The sequence below is a fragment of the Accipiter gentilis genome, chromosome Z, assembly GCF_929443795.1.
Source record: "Accipiter gentilis chromosome Z, bAccGen1.1, whole genome shotgun sequence".
Lineage (NCBI taxonomy): Eukaryota > Metazoa > Chordata > Aves > Accipitriformes > Accipitridae > Astur > Astur gentilis.
The window spans coordinates 89,679,105-89,694,987 of NC_064919.1; the positions used below are offsets into that span (position 1 = coordinate 89,679,105).

Sequence of the window (15,883 nt, forward strand, 5' to 3'; positions counted from 1 at the left end):
TTTTTCTCCATCTGTCCAGATCCTTGTCCCTTTTTTCTTCTATTGCTGTCCCTCTGCCCTGCTTCCTCTTGCCATCTTTTCTGTATTTCTATCTGTTCCCTTCCCTCTTCCATCCTTTCTAACTGTATTCCCCTCTCGAGCTAGCTGTCCCTTCTCTTTTCTCTCTTCCTCCATATCTCTCTCACAGCCTGTCAATCACAGTTGTTTTTTCCTCCAGTGCTGTCCTGTTCTGTCCCTTGTTTCTCACTCTCTTTCTGTCATACTTCCTGTGTCTTTTTGAACTCCTCCATCTCTCTCCTGCAGCCTATCGCTATTTTTTTCCTCTGTCATCCCTTTGTCCTTCTTCCAGTCTTTGTGTCTCTCTCCCTTTGTTCTCCCTCCCTTCCTTTTTTTCCTTTCTTGCTACATCTCTGTTCTGCTCCCTAGAATGGAATCAAATCCAGCCAGTTTTTCACCCAGCAAAGGTTACGCTTGTCTAAGCCAGGAGATGACAGCTTCTCGAGGAGTATGCCATGAGAGACGGTATCAAAGGCCTTGCTGCAGTCAAGGTAGGTAACAATCACAGCCTTTCCCTCATCCACTAGGTGGGTCACCTGGTCATAGAAGGAGATCGGGTTGGTCAAGCAGAACCTGTCTTTCATAAACCCACGCTGACCAGGCCCAATCCCCTGCTTGTCCCAGACTTGCCACATGAGCAGTCTCAAGGCAAACCGTTCCATAATCTTCCCCGGTACCGAGGTCAGGCTGACAGGCCCGTAGTTCCCCGGATCCTCCTTCCGACCCTTCTCGTAAATGGGCATAACACTGGCAAGCCTCCAGTCCTCTGGGACCTCCCCCGTTGACCAGAATCAACAATAGATGATGGAGAGCAGCTTACGAAGCACCTCTGCCAGTTCCCTCTGCCCTCTTGGATGGATTCCATCTGGTCCCATGGATTTGTGAGCATCCGGATAGCGTAGTAGGTCACTAACTATTTCCTTCCAGATTAATGGATTAAGGGGTGCGTGTGTGTGTGTGTGCATATATTCTGCTCTTCATCCTTACCTTCCAGCTCAGGAGGCAAGAGTACCCTGAGGACAACTGGTCTCCCTCTTAAAGACTAAGGCAAAGAAGGCACTATCTATCTCAGCCTTTTCCTCATCTCTGGTGGCAACGTTCCCTTCTGTATCCCTTAAAGGATACATATGCTCCTTGGGATTCTTTTGACCGTTAATGTATTTGTAAAAACACTTTTTGTCGTCTCTTACGACAGTGGACAGGGTTCGTTCTAGCTGAGCTTTTGTCTTTCTAATTTCCTTTCTCTATGACCTAACGAGATCCCTGCACTCCTCCCAGGTTGCCCGCCCTTTCATCCAGAGATGATAAACTCTCCTTTTGTTTCCTGACTCCTAGCAAAAGTCCCCCGTTCAGCCAGGCCGGTCGTTTTCCTCGGCGATTGGACTTGCGGCACGGGGGAATAGCCTGGTCCTGAGCTGTTAAGATTTCCTTCTTAAAGAACGTCCGTCCTTCCTGGATCCCTTTGCCCTTCAGGACTGTCTCCCAAGGGACTCTCTCAACCAGTGCCTCAGCGAGTCCAAAGTTTGCCCTCTAGAAGTCCAGAGCGCTGGTTTTGCTAACCCCCTTCCTTGCCTCACCAAGAATTGAGAATTCTGTCATTTCACGGTCACTAAGCCCAAGATGGCCTGTGACCATCACACCTCCCACCAGTCCTTCCCTGTTCGTAAACAATAGATCTAGCAAGGCTCCTCCCCTGGTCGGCTCACCTACCGCCTGTGTCGGGAAGTTATCTTCCACATGCTCCAGGAACCTCCTAGACTGTTTACTCTCAGCTGTGGCATATTTCCAGCAGACGTCTGGACACTTGAAGTCCCCCACGAGAACAAGGGCACGCGATTCTAAGACTACTGCCAGCCGCTTGTAGAACGATTCATCTGTCACTTTGACATGGTCGGGCAGTCTATAACAGATTCCCAGCACAATATCTGCCTTATCGGCCTTCCCTCTCATCCTCACCCATAAGCACTCCGCCTTGTCATCGCACTCGGGTAGCTCTGTACAGTCCAAACCCTGCCTAACATAGACAGCCACCCCGCCACCTCTTCTACATTGCTGATCCCTTCTGAAGAGCTCGTAGCCATCCGTCGCAGCACTCCGCTCACGGGAGGCATCCCGCTGTGTTTCCGTGATGGGGATTAAGTCGTATGTATCCTGCAGCATGATGGCTTCCAGCTCCTCCCGTGTATCGCCCGTGCTGCGTGCGTTGGCATAGATGCATTCGAGCTGGCCTATCGAATCCACCCCTAACATCGGCACATGCTGCCCCCAGGCTCATCTCTGGTGCACCTAGTCTTATCCCTTACCCCCTTCAACCCTAGTTTAAAGCCCTCTCTATGAGCCCCACCATCTCACGAGCGAGGATTCTTTTACCCCTTTGAGATAGCTGGATATCATCTGTCGCTAGCAAGCCCGGTGCCGTGTAAACCTCCCCGTGATCAAAAAACCCCAAACGCCACCGATGGCGCCAGCCTCTGAGCCACGTAATCACCAGGTGTGGTTTCCTGTTCCTTTCAGTATATTTCCCTGCCACTAAGGGATTGAGGAAAACACTACCTGTGCTCCTTCCACTAATCGCCCCAGTACCCTGCCAGCTGCTTGCAGAATGATTCATCTGTCTCTTCAACCTGGTCAGGCGGTCTATTACAGACTCTCAGCACAATATCTGCCTTATCGGCCTTCCCTCTCCTCCTCATCCTGTGGGATGGGTCAGGACTGCATATTGGGCCCTCTGTCCCCCTCAGAAGGGAGTCGCCTATGACAATTACCCTCCTTTTTCTTTTTTTCGGGGGTTTGGGAACGCGTGGGGCTGCCTGACTGAGCCTAGGCGCCTCCCTGGATAGGGCTTCGCCTACACCCTGATCTTCATTGTTCCAGAAGAACCTCAAGTTCCAGAGCCACGCTGCTGTTGCGTATGGGCAACTGGGAAGGTGAGGGAGACCGGGAGGGGACTCGCCTGCCTCCCCGAGCAGGGACCTGTATCTATTCCCCTGCATCTCTTAGGTCCCCTCCTGCCTGGTGGCGAGGGGGCAGGGGAACCTCCGCTTCTCACGGAGCCTCCATCTGTTGCTTCTGCCCCAGGGATGGTAGGGTGTGGGTCCACCAATCTATCTCCCTCTCACACTCCCTGATACTCCTCAACCTTTCCACTTCCTCCTTCAGCTCTGCCACCAGGCTGAGCAGATCCTCTACCTGGTCACATCTCACACAAGAGGTGTCCCCGCTGGCCTCCGGCATCAGTGATAGATTCAGGCACTCCCCGCAGCCAGATACCCGGACAGCTGCATGTTTACATGGGAGCTCAGTCTGCGTCACCACGTTTTTCCTAGCGATGGCTTTCACCTCAGTGGTAGTGATACCGGGGTCTCCTCCTGAGGACGATGCCTGCCGCTTCAGTAGCCTGCTTGAGCTGGGATTGGGGTGGGGCTGCGCCCTGCCCGCACGAACTGCCACGCAAACTGCCGCACCACGGCACACCTTTCTGATGCACCACGCCCTGCTTGCTATGCTCCCGGTTGCTGGCGCTCCTCGGGGCCATTTAACTCTCCCACGGTTGCCCCTGGCAATGCCCACTCCGCGTCAGCCTCTCTTGCGAGAGCTGCCGGCTCTGCACGGTTCCTCTGCTCTTCTTCGGGGCTACTGGGCCTCGGGAACCTCCCGGTCCGCCTCAATCTAGCGCTTAGCCACCAACTTACCATTGCGTCTGCTGGCCTCGCCGTTGACCGATGTGATTTTAATAACTACATTGTTATTGCATTTAATGAGCTAATTTCCCACCTAGTTTACAGATACACGTGTCTTTTTCTGTCTACACCTCAGAAAAATTAAGATTAACTCTTTAGCTGGTCACGTTGCCGATGCAATAGTTGTAGATGTAGCACAGGAGCAAGTAGTGTCATTTCCTGGGGGGGTTACTTTCTCTGTTCAGGGTCTCATTTGCTGTAAATTTAAGGCAGGTGAGAACAGTGCTGCTGCCCCTCCAGCTGCCTTTATAACTGCTGGTGGTTTGCCCTTTCCCAGGGGATTGTGCTAAGGGTGGTGGGTGGGGGCTCGGGAGCATTTGAGCCACAGGCTCTGCTGAGGGAGCTCATTGTGCTCCTGGGTTTCTCTGGTGTTGGTGCTCAGCTCTTCCTTGAGTGCTTTGCAGCTTTTGAGCTGGCTCAGCCCTTTGGGAAGAGGTGTCTGCCTGCGGTAAGAGCTTCAGGACCACTCAAAGTTCTGCAGCATGCGTGGTAGAAAGTAACGTTTGTATAAAGCTGCTTTTTTTTTCCTTTCTTTTTTTTCAGGTCAGGAGTTTTGTTTTGAGTGTTCAGGGGTAGAAAGATGGTTTAATAGTATGCATTGTTTGTTTTGGTTTGTTTTTAATTCTTCATGCGTTGTGTTTCCCTGGATTTCCCAACTTTTTTGAAAATGGAACCTTGGTTTTTTTTTTCACCAGTTCTGCTGTGTGCTGTATAAGTTGATGATATCTCTCTTAACAGGACTGATGGTGACATTGTTTAGCAGGGGTTAGGGTGAGTGTCTTGTATGTATTATTATATGGAGTTTTAGTATTTCTGAAGAAAGCAGAAGGGTCGGTGAGGCACAGTGCCCTTCAGGTTCTGGGATGCCTCGTTGCCTTTCCTCATTGCCCACGGAATGCCACGTTGTCCCAAGAATCTTTGCAGCTGGTGGCAGGCCCCTCGTAGATTACAAGCCTTGGGACTTGACTTTAATTTGTGGGCATGTAGCAGTGCTCGGAGTCTCTGGGGAGCTGTAGGTTAGGAGGTGCCCCCAGAATTTGGGATGTGGCTCAGAAGAGCAGCTCCTGAGGAGTAGCCACTGAAGGGGGTTCAGGGTTGCAAATTGAGGGCAGGAGGTGTCAGGAAGCAGTGGGGTTCCTTTCCTGACAGTTGAGGAGGAGAAAAGGGGTTTCTAAATTTTTGAGACTGGTGGGAAAGGGAGGAGGGTTCACCAGCCCTTCTCAGATGAGTTTTGCAGTTGGATTTGAATGTCATAGAATTGTAGAATGGTTTGGGTTGGAAGGCACCATAAAGATCCTCTAGTTCCAAACCCCCCCCGTCCCCCCGTCCCCCCCCCCCCCAGGAGACCTTCCATGAGACTAGGTTGCTGAAAGCCCCATTTGACCTTGCCTTGAAAGCTTCCAGGGAGGGAGCCCCTGCAGGTTTTCTGGGCAACGCGTTCCAGTGCCTGGCCACCCCTAGCGAGAAACGTCTTCCTAACGCCTAAACTAAATGTACCCTCCTTAGGACTAAAGCCGTTACCGCCTTGTCCTATTGCTGTACTCCCTTGTAAAAAGTCCCTCTGCAGTTTTCTTATAGGCAGCCTTTATGTACCGTGAAGTCCGCTATAAGGTCTCCTGCAAAGCTGCATGCTGGTCCGAGAAGGTGAGGCGGTCGTCGGCCGGGTCGGTGTTGAATAGCAAGGTATTATGTGCTGCTTGGTTCACCATTTATCTTCTGTTGTGGAGGTGCTGTGTGGGCTATCTTTGAATTGGATGAGCGTTTGAGGTGAGCTGTGGATTAGTGAGGAGGAGCATGGGGCCGATGTCTTCTCATGTGTGCCATGCTAACTTGGTTTCTCTCAGTACCTTAGGTACCACAAGTGATGACGGCTGCAGGGTCTGAGTCTGGAATGAGCGGGGAAGCGAACACGGTGGCACTCGTGAGGAGGGGGGAGTTGGGGAAGTAGTTGTCGTTGGCCAGCGGGATGCTTACTCCCTTTTCTGATTTGTTTGTGTTTGTTCATTGCAGATGTTGAAGCGCAATGTGTCCCCTTGAGGAACATCCCAGTTAGCCCGTGTGGTTTTGTGGAGGCTGGATTTGGACCCTCAGCCCTCTGAAAGCTAAGTTGAGGGACCAGGCTGGGAGGAAGGGACAAAGCTGGGAATTGCAGGGAGGAGCTTTAAAGTTAGCGCAGGAGAGAGGGCTGTCCCAAAGCAGTCGCCTTTGCGCAGGCAAAGGGAGCGGGTTGCTTTTCAGCACGAGACCCGTGTGTGCCGGACCGGGCAGTTCCAGCCCGTGTCTGTGGTGGCGTGTAGTTTGTGTAGTCTGTCTTGTGCGCTTAGACCTTCCTCGGGTCTCGATGTCCTTGTCGCGCTTTGCGCCGGAGGAGCGAGGCATGTGCTTCGGGTGCTGTCCCTAGGGTTTCGAATGCTCTTGCTCATCGGCCCAGTGCCAATCGGGTGCTTCTTTTCTTGTACTCGGAGCTCTAAAGCATGGATCGGTCTCGGCAGGTTCCAGTCGGTGTTCTACAGCAGCATTATTTTGGGCTGCATCGGAAGCTCTGCTCTCTAGCTGTCCGTTTTCTCGGACTGGGACTTCTTCCCCGCATCCTGACATCCTTAGGTCTCGATGCCAGGCTTCTGGCGCATCTGTCGTCTGGGCTTTGACAGTGCTGTCTTGTAACGGGCCGTTCCGTTTGACTCCTCTGGGTCTGCCGTGGAGCCTCCTGGCCTCGCAGTTGCGGCCCCGTAGGTCGTCTTGCCCGACGGCGCCTCCCGTCCGGGGGTCATTCTTCTTGCTGAGAGTTTTCTCTCTCTTTGAATCACCTCGTTGGAAGCGTTCCACATGGTGATGTTCTGCACACGGTGTGCTTGGCTTGGAGCTGCTCTGCCCGGGGATGTAGAGTCAGGGGTAGGTGGAACAGCGATAAGAGTCTACGGGTGAAACGTTGATGTTCCTAGACCGTTTAGGGGAGGGTTGTACAGTCATCTGGGCTTGAGTAGCCATCAGCGGGCTGCGTGGACAGCCGTGCCGATAGTGTTTCACGGAGACGATTGGAGCCATGTGGCAGGGGTTGTTGAGGGGCAGTGAAGCAGATTTGACTCTCTAAGGTGTTAAGACTTGCACGTGATGGGCTCCAAGTTTGGCCCTGGTTTTTTTTTTGGTTGGTGGGGTGTAGGGTTTAGGGTTACTCCGTGCGGGGCCCGGACGACAAACACCAGTATGATGATTAAAGTCGCTCCTTTATTGAGCTTAGCTGATCATTCTTATGCAATTCTCTAAGTTGTTTAGAAGCTTTGATTGGCTGCTGCACGCAAGCATGTGGTGTCCACACGCACAAGCGTAAGCGGTGATTGGTTACATCGATACTGTCCACGCGTAGAAACATAAGATACAGTTAGTTATACTTGCTCTGTACACGCACATACACACAGGATATAATTGGCGATGTTAGAGCATGCAAAACTTCTCTTAGTCCAATCGGTCGAGATAAGCCCCTGAATTGAGTTCGATTTTGCCAAGTTCCCTTTATCGTGGAATGTGCACCTGTGTTTTTCTAATTGGGATCTTTCTTCTTCTATCTTCTTGTTTGTTCTGTTCAGGGCCTTCAAAGGTGTCTGGAACGCTCTTGCAACCATGAGCTACTTTCAGGTCCAGCAACTAAGTTCCATATAATTGAACCCTACAGTAAAGGGGGGGGGTGGTTGGGTTTTTTGTTTGTTTGTTTTTTGTTTTTTTTGTTTTGTTTTGTTTGTTTTTTTTTTTTTTTTTTTTAAATGACAGGCTGTAGCTGGACTCCAGATGGACTTTGTCGATGGACTCAAGACCTCTGGAGTTGTGAAGCTCTTGCTCTGCATCCAGGTGACTCGTTCAATATGTGTGTGGGTGTTTTTTTCAGATGTGGAGGGACAAGATGTGTCCCACCGAGCGATGCGGGAAGGCAGCAGAGCGCTGTAAGGAGGTGGGTCCGTGAGTGGACTCTGAAGGAAGATGCGTCCGGTGGCTCTATGAGACTGGTTTGCTTAGCTGTGTTTTGCAGTTTTCTTGCATTGTATTGGTCTGTATTTGCCTTTGCCTTGTGTTGTTTTGTTGTGTATTTGTATTGACTGTCATGTGAGACTGTCTCGCATTGCCTGGCCCTGCATTGTGTTTTGTATTGCAGTGCTCTGTACTTGTATGGATTGCCACCTGAGGCTGCCTTGCCTTCTATGGTTCTGTATTGGTTTTGTATTGTTTTGGTCTGTACTTGTATTGACTGTGACGTGAGAGTCTCTTGCACTGGCCCTGTTCTGTTTTGTCTGGTATGGCAGTGCTCTGAGTTGTTTTGCCTTGACCGAGGTAAGAGTACTGCCTTGTATGGCATTATATTTGCACGTGAATTACATGGCTCTACGTTCGTGTGTGTCTTGTATGGCATTGTAGAGGCAGCATAGAATGTTTAATGACTTTGGGCTCTTTGCATGCAAAGAGTTGAGGGGATCGCAATTGGACTGTGAACTAGCATTGAGTAAGGCAGGAACTGGGCAATGGTGTTCATCTTGTTTATGCGGACGCTTTGTGGCAAGTCTTTAGAACTGGTCAAGGCCTTGAGGTCTGAGTAGCAGCGTGATGGGTCTTGGAGCGATCGGTAACTTTGGGAGAGCTCTGTGTTTGTGATGCTCTGTTTTTTTTTCAAGTGCCATGGAGGACACTGGCTGTGAGGATGTGTTATTTTTGGAATAGGTGGGAAGCAGGGTAGGGGAGCAGTGGAGGACTTAACTTCTCTCTCGAGGATGAAGTGTCTGTTGACAAGCTTTGTGTGTTGTTTTTGCAGGTGATGACAGGGCACGAGAGGTGCTTGAAGGAACCTTGCATTTAGGTGACGTGGCTGCTACGGAGGTTGGGCTGTGACACGTGGCACTGTGAAAGCTCAGCATCGGGTTGAAAATGCGCAGATGGAGGAGATGATGGTGCGTGTTGAAACATTGGTGTAACGGAAGGGCAGTTTGTGGGGAGGTTGGAAGGAGGTTGGGCTGGGTCCTGGGTTTCTGCAGGTAGGGCAATTTTTGAGGCCTCTGCTGCCGCAGGCACGGGGTGACGGCCTCTCGAGGCCTGTGGGTGGTAGGATGGATGAGTTGAGAGTGAGGGCTGGCGTGCATGTCGTCTGAATGAGTGGTGTGTTGTGAAGGTGTCTAACCTTGTAGGGTTCTGTGGCTTATACATTTTGTTTTTTTTTTTTCCTTTCAGGATGTAGAGCTGAGATGTTTTTCAGGGAATTAGGAAAAAAACCCCAAAACTTAGAATAAAAAAGCCTAGCTGGGATCTGGGTTGGTTTTTGGTGTGTCCTCCCCTGCCCCGGGGTGTTTTTTTTCCCTGGTCCCAGCTGCTCCATGAGGCAATGTTGATCGCCAATGTTTGGACAGGGGTTCGGCTCGGGCCTGGGTTTTCACAGGCAGGGTGATTTTTTCCAAGGCTCCCGGGAGCGGCGTTCCTCTGGAACGCTCCCCTGGAACCTGGTAATTGCCAGTCAGCGCAGGGAAATATGTTGTTCGGTGGACGGTGTTTGGAAGACAGTTGAGGATTTTGTGGGCGAAGGGTGGGGGGAGTTGGACTAGATGGCCAGCGTGGAGTAGGCCAGGGTTGTGAAGTGCGTTACTGTAATTGTATTTGTCTGTGGTAGGTTCGTAAAATATTTGGTTGCTCTTTGTAGCTTGTGATGTAAATATATTTTTCAATTTCTGGTTTTCTGTCGAAGTGTGGAAGTGGACGGTCTGTCAAGATGAGCAGAGCTCCCTTGTTTGCTGCCCGGGAACGGGGATCGTGCAGCTAATATCACCTCAGGGAGTAAAGCTTCTGGATGTGCAGCGATGGATGTAATGGGAACAAGGAATGTGGAAAAGACCACTCCGTAGAGAATTGCAGGTACTGAATAGCAGCATTTCTTCTTAAGGTAATGCTAGATTTTTGGAGTTTACATGTATTTGTAAAAATAAGGATTAAAAGACGACTAGAACTAATAGTGTCAAATATTTGACGAGTGAGGCCGTAAAGTCTTTTCTATATATTGTAGAAAAAGAAGGTTGTAGAATTGGACTTTAAATACTGACATAGCTGAAAGTATGTGGAATGAGTAATGGACCAAAGGAAGCACTAACAACAAAAATGAAAAAAATGTAATTAGGTCTCGCTGTGAGAATCACAGTACTAATGTCAATCAGAAAGGCAAGTGCAGAGCGAAGCATGAGTCCATAGGTAAACTTAGCTGTTGAAGTAAGTGAAAGTGTCTGTTGGAATTAGGCATCCAAGGGCGAGTTGTAGATACCTTGAGGTAAATGTAGTTGCTGCTGAGTTAATGGAAAGGGGGTGCATTCCTGGCTCTAGTGATTGCACAACTTTGAAATTGGTTCTGTAGATCCATAACTGTGATAGGGGCTTGGGTGTGGTGTGGCGCCGAAATGGGCTTGGGCATCCTGTAAGTTTGAAATTTGCTCGGGTTCTGTGTGCTGCCGAATAGGGCTCGGTCAATGTGTTACTTTTCTCAAAGTGGCTGAGGTACTGTATAACTCTGAAATGGGCTTGATTACTGGATAAGATGTTTATAATATGTGTGTGTGGGGTTTATTCGGTATCTCACTGTCCCCATTGTCCTTCCTGTTCTTCTCTTTCTCTGACCCTTTGTGGTGCTCCCTACTCTTTTCATTCATGCCTTCTCTCTCTCTGCAGGGGTCCTAATCTCTCTCTCCCCCCTGCCCATCCTCCTGTGTTTTCCATAGTCTCTCTCTATCTCTTGTCATTATTATCATCTGTTGCTCTGTGTTATTTCCTGTCCCATCGTATCATGTTGTATCTATTCCTCTTGCTTTTTTCTCCATCTGTCCAGATCCCTGTCCCTCTTTTCTTCTATTGCTGTCCCTCTGCCCTGCTTCCTCTTGCCATCTTTTCTGTATTTCTCTCTGTTCCCTTCCCTCTTCCATCCTTTCTAACTGTATCCCCCTCTCCAGCTAGCTGTCCCTTCTCTTTTCTCTCTTCCTCCATATCTCTCTCACAGCCTGTCAATCACAGTTGTTTTTTCCTCCAGTGCTGTCCTGTTCTGTCCCTTGTTTCTCACTCTCGTTCTGTCATGCTCCCTGTGTCTTCGTTGAACTCCTCCATCTCTGTCCTGTAGCCTATCATTATTTTTTTTCCTCTATCATCCCTTTGTTCTTCTTCCAGTCTTTGTGTCTCTCTCCCTTTGTTCTCCCTCCCTTCCTTTTTTTCCTTTCTTGCTACATCTCTCTTCTGTACCACAAAAGCACAGAGGGTGTTTAGTAACAGAGAAGAAGGATATAGGCAAGGGCAAAGGAAATTAATGGCTGTTATTCGGGAAGAAAGAGGAAGAGGGCCTAGACGAGACTTGCCCCGACTGGGCAAGGATCAATGCGCTTTGTGTAAGAAATTCAGTCATTGGAAAAGGGAATGCCCAAGGAACAAGGAGCATCAGAGGGCTCAAACAGGAAGAACGGTAGCCTCTGTGAAGGGAGACTGACGAGAACCTGGGGAATCTACCCTAGCGGATCCACTGGTTATAATTAAGCTAGGGAAAACAGAACAAGAGGTAGAATTTTTGGTAGATACAGGAGCAACATACTCGGTTTTGAATCAGGCTTTGATGCCCCTGGGAAATGATTATGTCACGGCGAAAGGAGCGACTGGCCAAAGTGAAAAGGCATAATTTTGTAAACCTTTAGAATATAAATTAGGAAAACAGTGGGGCATTCATAAATTTTTATATATGCCCAACTCCCCAAAGGCCCTTTTGGGAAGGGACTTGTTGGAACCATTGGGAGCAACAATTGTGTTCAAGAAGGGAGAAATTACTCTGGAGGTAAAAGATCAGCAAAATATTCAAATATTGAGCCTAACCTTAACCAGTCTCCCCCTAGAAGGAAGCATTAATGAGGACATCTTAAAGCAAGTGTACCTGGGGGTATGGGCTACCGATGCACCTGGAAGAGCAAAAAGTGCTCCACCTGTTGAAGTTAGGATCAAGGAAGGCCAAAAGCTGGTAAGAATTAAACAATATCTCCTAAAGAAGAAAGACAGAGAAGGAATCCGGCCGGTGATAGAAAAATTTTTGTAGTTGAGACTATTAAAAGAGTGTGAGTCTGAATTCAATCCCCCTATATTACCTGTTCGGAAGCCCGATGGGTCATATCGGGTGGCCCAAGACTTACGGGCGGTGAATAAGATAACTGAAGATCTTTACCCGGTAGCGGCCAACCCATATACCCTGTTAAGCGTACTAACACCTGAATTGACTTGGTTTAGTGTTTTAGATTTGAAGGATGCTTTCGTTTGCCTCCCTCTCCATGAAGCCAGGCAAAACTTACTTGCATTTGAATGGGAAAACCCCAAGAGCGGTCGAAAGACCCAGCTCACTTGGACGGCCTTGCCACAAGGATTTAAGAATAGGCCTACCGTTTTTGGCAATCGGTTTGCGAAAGACTTGGAATCCTGGGAAGCCCCGTCTGAGGAGGGGAAGCTGTTGCAGTATGTGGATGATATCCCGATCACCACCAAAACAGAGAAAGATTGTATGACGTGGGCGGCGAGTCTGTTGAATTTCCTGGGACTTCAGGGGTACCGGGTATCCAAGAAAAAGGCACAGGTAATGCAAGGCAAAGTGAATTATTTGGGCTATGAAATTAGTGCGGGACAAAGACCTTCGGGACAGGCCCGTAAAGAGGCAATATGTCAAACTGGGAGACCTCAGACAGTAGAAGAGTTATGGACTTTTCTGGGAATGACAGGGTGGTGCTGATCGTGGATTGATAATTATGGATTGCTTGTTAAACCACTGTATGCGTTGACAGCCACTGAGCAGAAACACGTTGAGTGGAATAAGGAGACCGAACGAGCCTTTGAGCTACCGAAAAAGGCTTTGATGTCGGCCCTGGCCTTAGGACTCCCAGATGCGAGTAAGCCGTTTCTTCTTTACTCCCATGAGAAGCAGGGCATTGCCCTGGGAATATTAGCACAAAACCTGGGCCCGTCTCGACGGGCAGTTGCCTATCTCTCTAAGCAGTTATACACGACTGCAAAAGGTTGGCCTGGATGCCTGCGGGCGGTTGCGGCTGTGATACTAAATACAAAGGAAGCCCGAAAGTTTACTCTGGGCCAGAAGATGACTGTTCTGGTGTCTCACGCAGTATCAGCAGTACCGGAAGCAAAAGGCAGACGCTGGCTCTCTCCACAGAGATTCCTGAGATATCAAGCTATATTGGTAGAGCAGGATGACGTGGAGATTGTAGTCGCTAACATTGTCAACCCAGCTTCTTTTCTCAGCGGGAACCCAGGAGAGCCGGTACATCGTGACCGTTTGGAAACCATCGAAGCAACACGCCAGTCGCCCAGACCTGAAAGACGGACCCATGGAAAACGGGGAAACTCGCTTCACAGATGGAAGCAGTTACGTCCTAAACGGTAATCGACACGCGGGATACGCCGTCACCGCCAGCCAAGAGGTAATAGAATCGGGGGTTTTGCCCACGAACACCTCCGCACAGAAGGCAGAAATAATTGCTCTAACCCGCGCCCTGGAATTGGCCCAGGGCAAAGTTGTGAACATTTATACAGACTCAAAATATGCCTTTGGAGTTGTACACGCACTTGGAGCAATTTGGAAGGAGAGAGGACTAGTGAGTTCTCAAGGGAAAAATATCAAACACGCAGAAGAAATTCTGAAGTTACTGGAAGCTGTCCAGCTCCCTAAGAAAGTGGCAATTTTCCATATTAAGGCACACCAGAAAGCGAGCTCAGATTTGGAAAAAGGGAACAAGCTGGCGGACAGAGAGGCAAAACAAGTGTCCAAAACACAGGTAAAAACAGAAGGGGCCTTAATTCCTGATAGGCGGATTTCCCTAGAAGGTAAGCCAGAATACACTAAGGAAGATCAAAAGCTCATTACAGGTTTAGAAGGGTCATATAATGAAGAGGGGTGGGCTCATACCCCACAGGGAAAGCTAATCGTTCCCTCTTGCTTAGTATGGCATTTGATACGGGAGGAACATAGGAAAAGACATTGGGGAACAGAAGCTCTGTATAATCATTTGATAGGAGAAATTGTGGGTAGGAATTTATACACCACGGTGAGACAGCGTGATCACACGACAGTGTGATCTTTGCCTCCAGACTAATCCTAAGAGCACCCCCAAGCTGGAAATGGACCAGATTAAAAAAGGCAATGGGCCTGGACAACAATGGCAAATTGATTTTACAGACCTTCCAAGAAAAGGGGGGGTATCGATATCTATTGGTATTAACTGATACCTTTTCAGGTTGGCCAGAAGCATTCCCAACAAGAACGGCTAAAGCTCGGGAGGTAACTAAAATACCAGTACAAGAGATAATACCACGTTTTGGGGTTCCAGCAGCCGTATCCTCTGACAGAGGACCACATTTTGTCTCAAAAATAGTATAACAAATTAGCCGCCACTTGGGTATAGGTTGGCAGCTTCATACTCCATATCACCCCCAGTCGAGCGGTCAAGTGGAAAAAATGAACCCCTTAATCAAACCGCAAATTGTGAAATTAGGACAAGAAGCAAATTTGACATGGCCTCAGTCTCTCCCTTTAAGCCCTTCTGCGTATACGAATGAGACCAAGGGCGAAAGGAGGACTGAGCCCCTTTGAAATTCTGTATGGACAACCCTATGGGATACAGAGAGGGGTGTCTGTACAAGCGGGGGATGAAATTATGACTTCTTACATGGTGGCGTTAGGTAAGCAACTTAATAAAATCAGGAAGCATGCGGTAGGGTCTCGAGGGAGAGGTTTGGATGGGCCTGTGCATAATATACAACCAGGAGATTATGTGTATATAAAGTCTCTTACAGAAAAAACTCTGGAGCTGCTGTGGGAAGGACCATTTCAAGTACTACTTGCCTCCTTCACCACGATTAAGATCAAGGAACGGAACGCCTGGATCCATCACGCTAGGGTGAAGAAGGCACCCAAAGGACAATGGACTTCACAAGAAAAAGGACCTTTGAAGCTCAAATTGGTGAGACGTTGATTGTTACGTTCCCGAGTTGGACCTTGTGCAAGGGGCAGGCTTGGGATCGAAATACTTGTTTAAATATGACAGAGAGTATCTTGATGGTACTAAGCTGTTGGGAATTGGCTTGATGAAGAAGGACACGGGTCTACAGAAAAGTTGTGCGAGCAGAGTTCTGTGTGAAAGAATGTCAGTTTGAGCAGCAAGACTAGGCCTTGGCCGAAAATAGCTGGCTTTGCTGATATCAGGAGAAAAACAACAGCTGGTCTTGCTGTTATCAGGAGAAAGACAGGGACGGTGTGACCTTGGCATAACTTCATAAGTAACTTTTGAAGAAGTTCCCATGAGAAAGTTACGGAACACGCATAGCTGCAAATCACAAGTGGGTGTGTTTTAGTAATGAATAAACATTAGCAATGTACCAATCATATTAGGACTAGTAGGCATAATTATCACAAACTGTATAAATATGAGCTATCCGTGCAAATAAAGTTGAATCACTTCTATCACTCATATTGAGTCGACTTATGTGCATTCCTCCGCCGCTCCAACAGCAGCGGCTGTAAGTCTGTATTTGTAATACCACAACAAGGTCGAATCCACTGTAGGTCTCCATTTAAATCTTTCTCCCTCTTTTTGTTTTTGAGCAATCCAGGCTTGCTTAATAACTTGGGATGCCATTTTCCTTAATAAGCTGAACAAGGTAAAACTATTATAGTAGCTACAATCACAGTAACTACAATAATGCCCATAATTCTTTGAGCCAACCTGTTACCCCTAATGACCCAGACCATGAGGACTATGAGGAAAATGAACCATCCATACATTCTTGTGCCATCTTGCTCCACGAACTCAGCCCAGCAATCGGTAGGTGCCAGCTTTCCGTGGGCGTCCCCACAGAGGCAACGATGGCCTCACCGTACACCAGCCCGATGCTCTTCGGAAAATCCTGGTATTTATACATTTGCAGAGGAACGGGTTTTAGCACACGTAGCCAGCGGGTGCCAAAAGTCCGCCTCTGTTGGAATCTATGACGCATGCGCTCGCTGGCCAGGCGCGCTGCAGGAGTCATAGCCATCTTGTCTATTG

General features: G+C 48.8%; 2 long non-coding RNA genes across 2 annotated transcripts in view; both read left to right on the forward strand.

Moving 5' to 3' along the window:
* LOC126035729 (uncharacterized) overlaps positions 1–15,883 on the forward strand; it is a 102,209-nt gene that overhangs the window by 72,016 nt on the left and 14,310 nt on the right. The gene's annotated exons all lie outside the window — the stretch shown is intronic.
* On the forward strand, positions 8,597–15,202 carry LOC126035730 (uncharacterized). Its single transcript, XR_007505027.1, has 3 exons — positions 8,597–8,728; positions 9,514–9,680; positions 14,624–15,202. It is a non-coding gene; the product is annotated as an uncharacterized LOC126035730 (long non-coding RNA).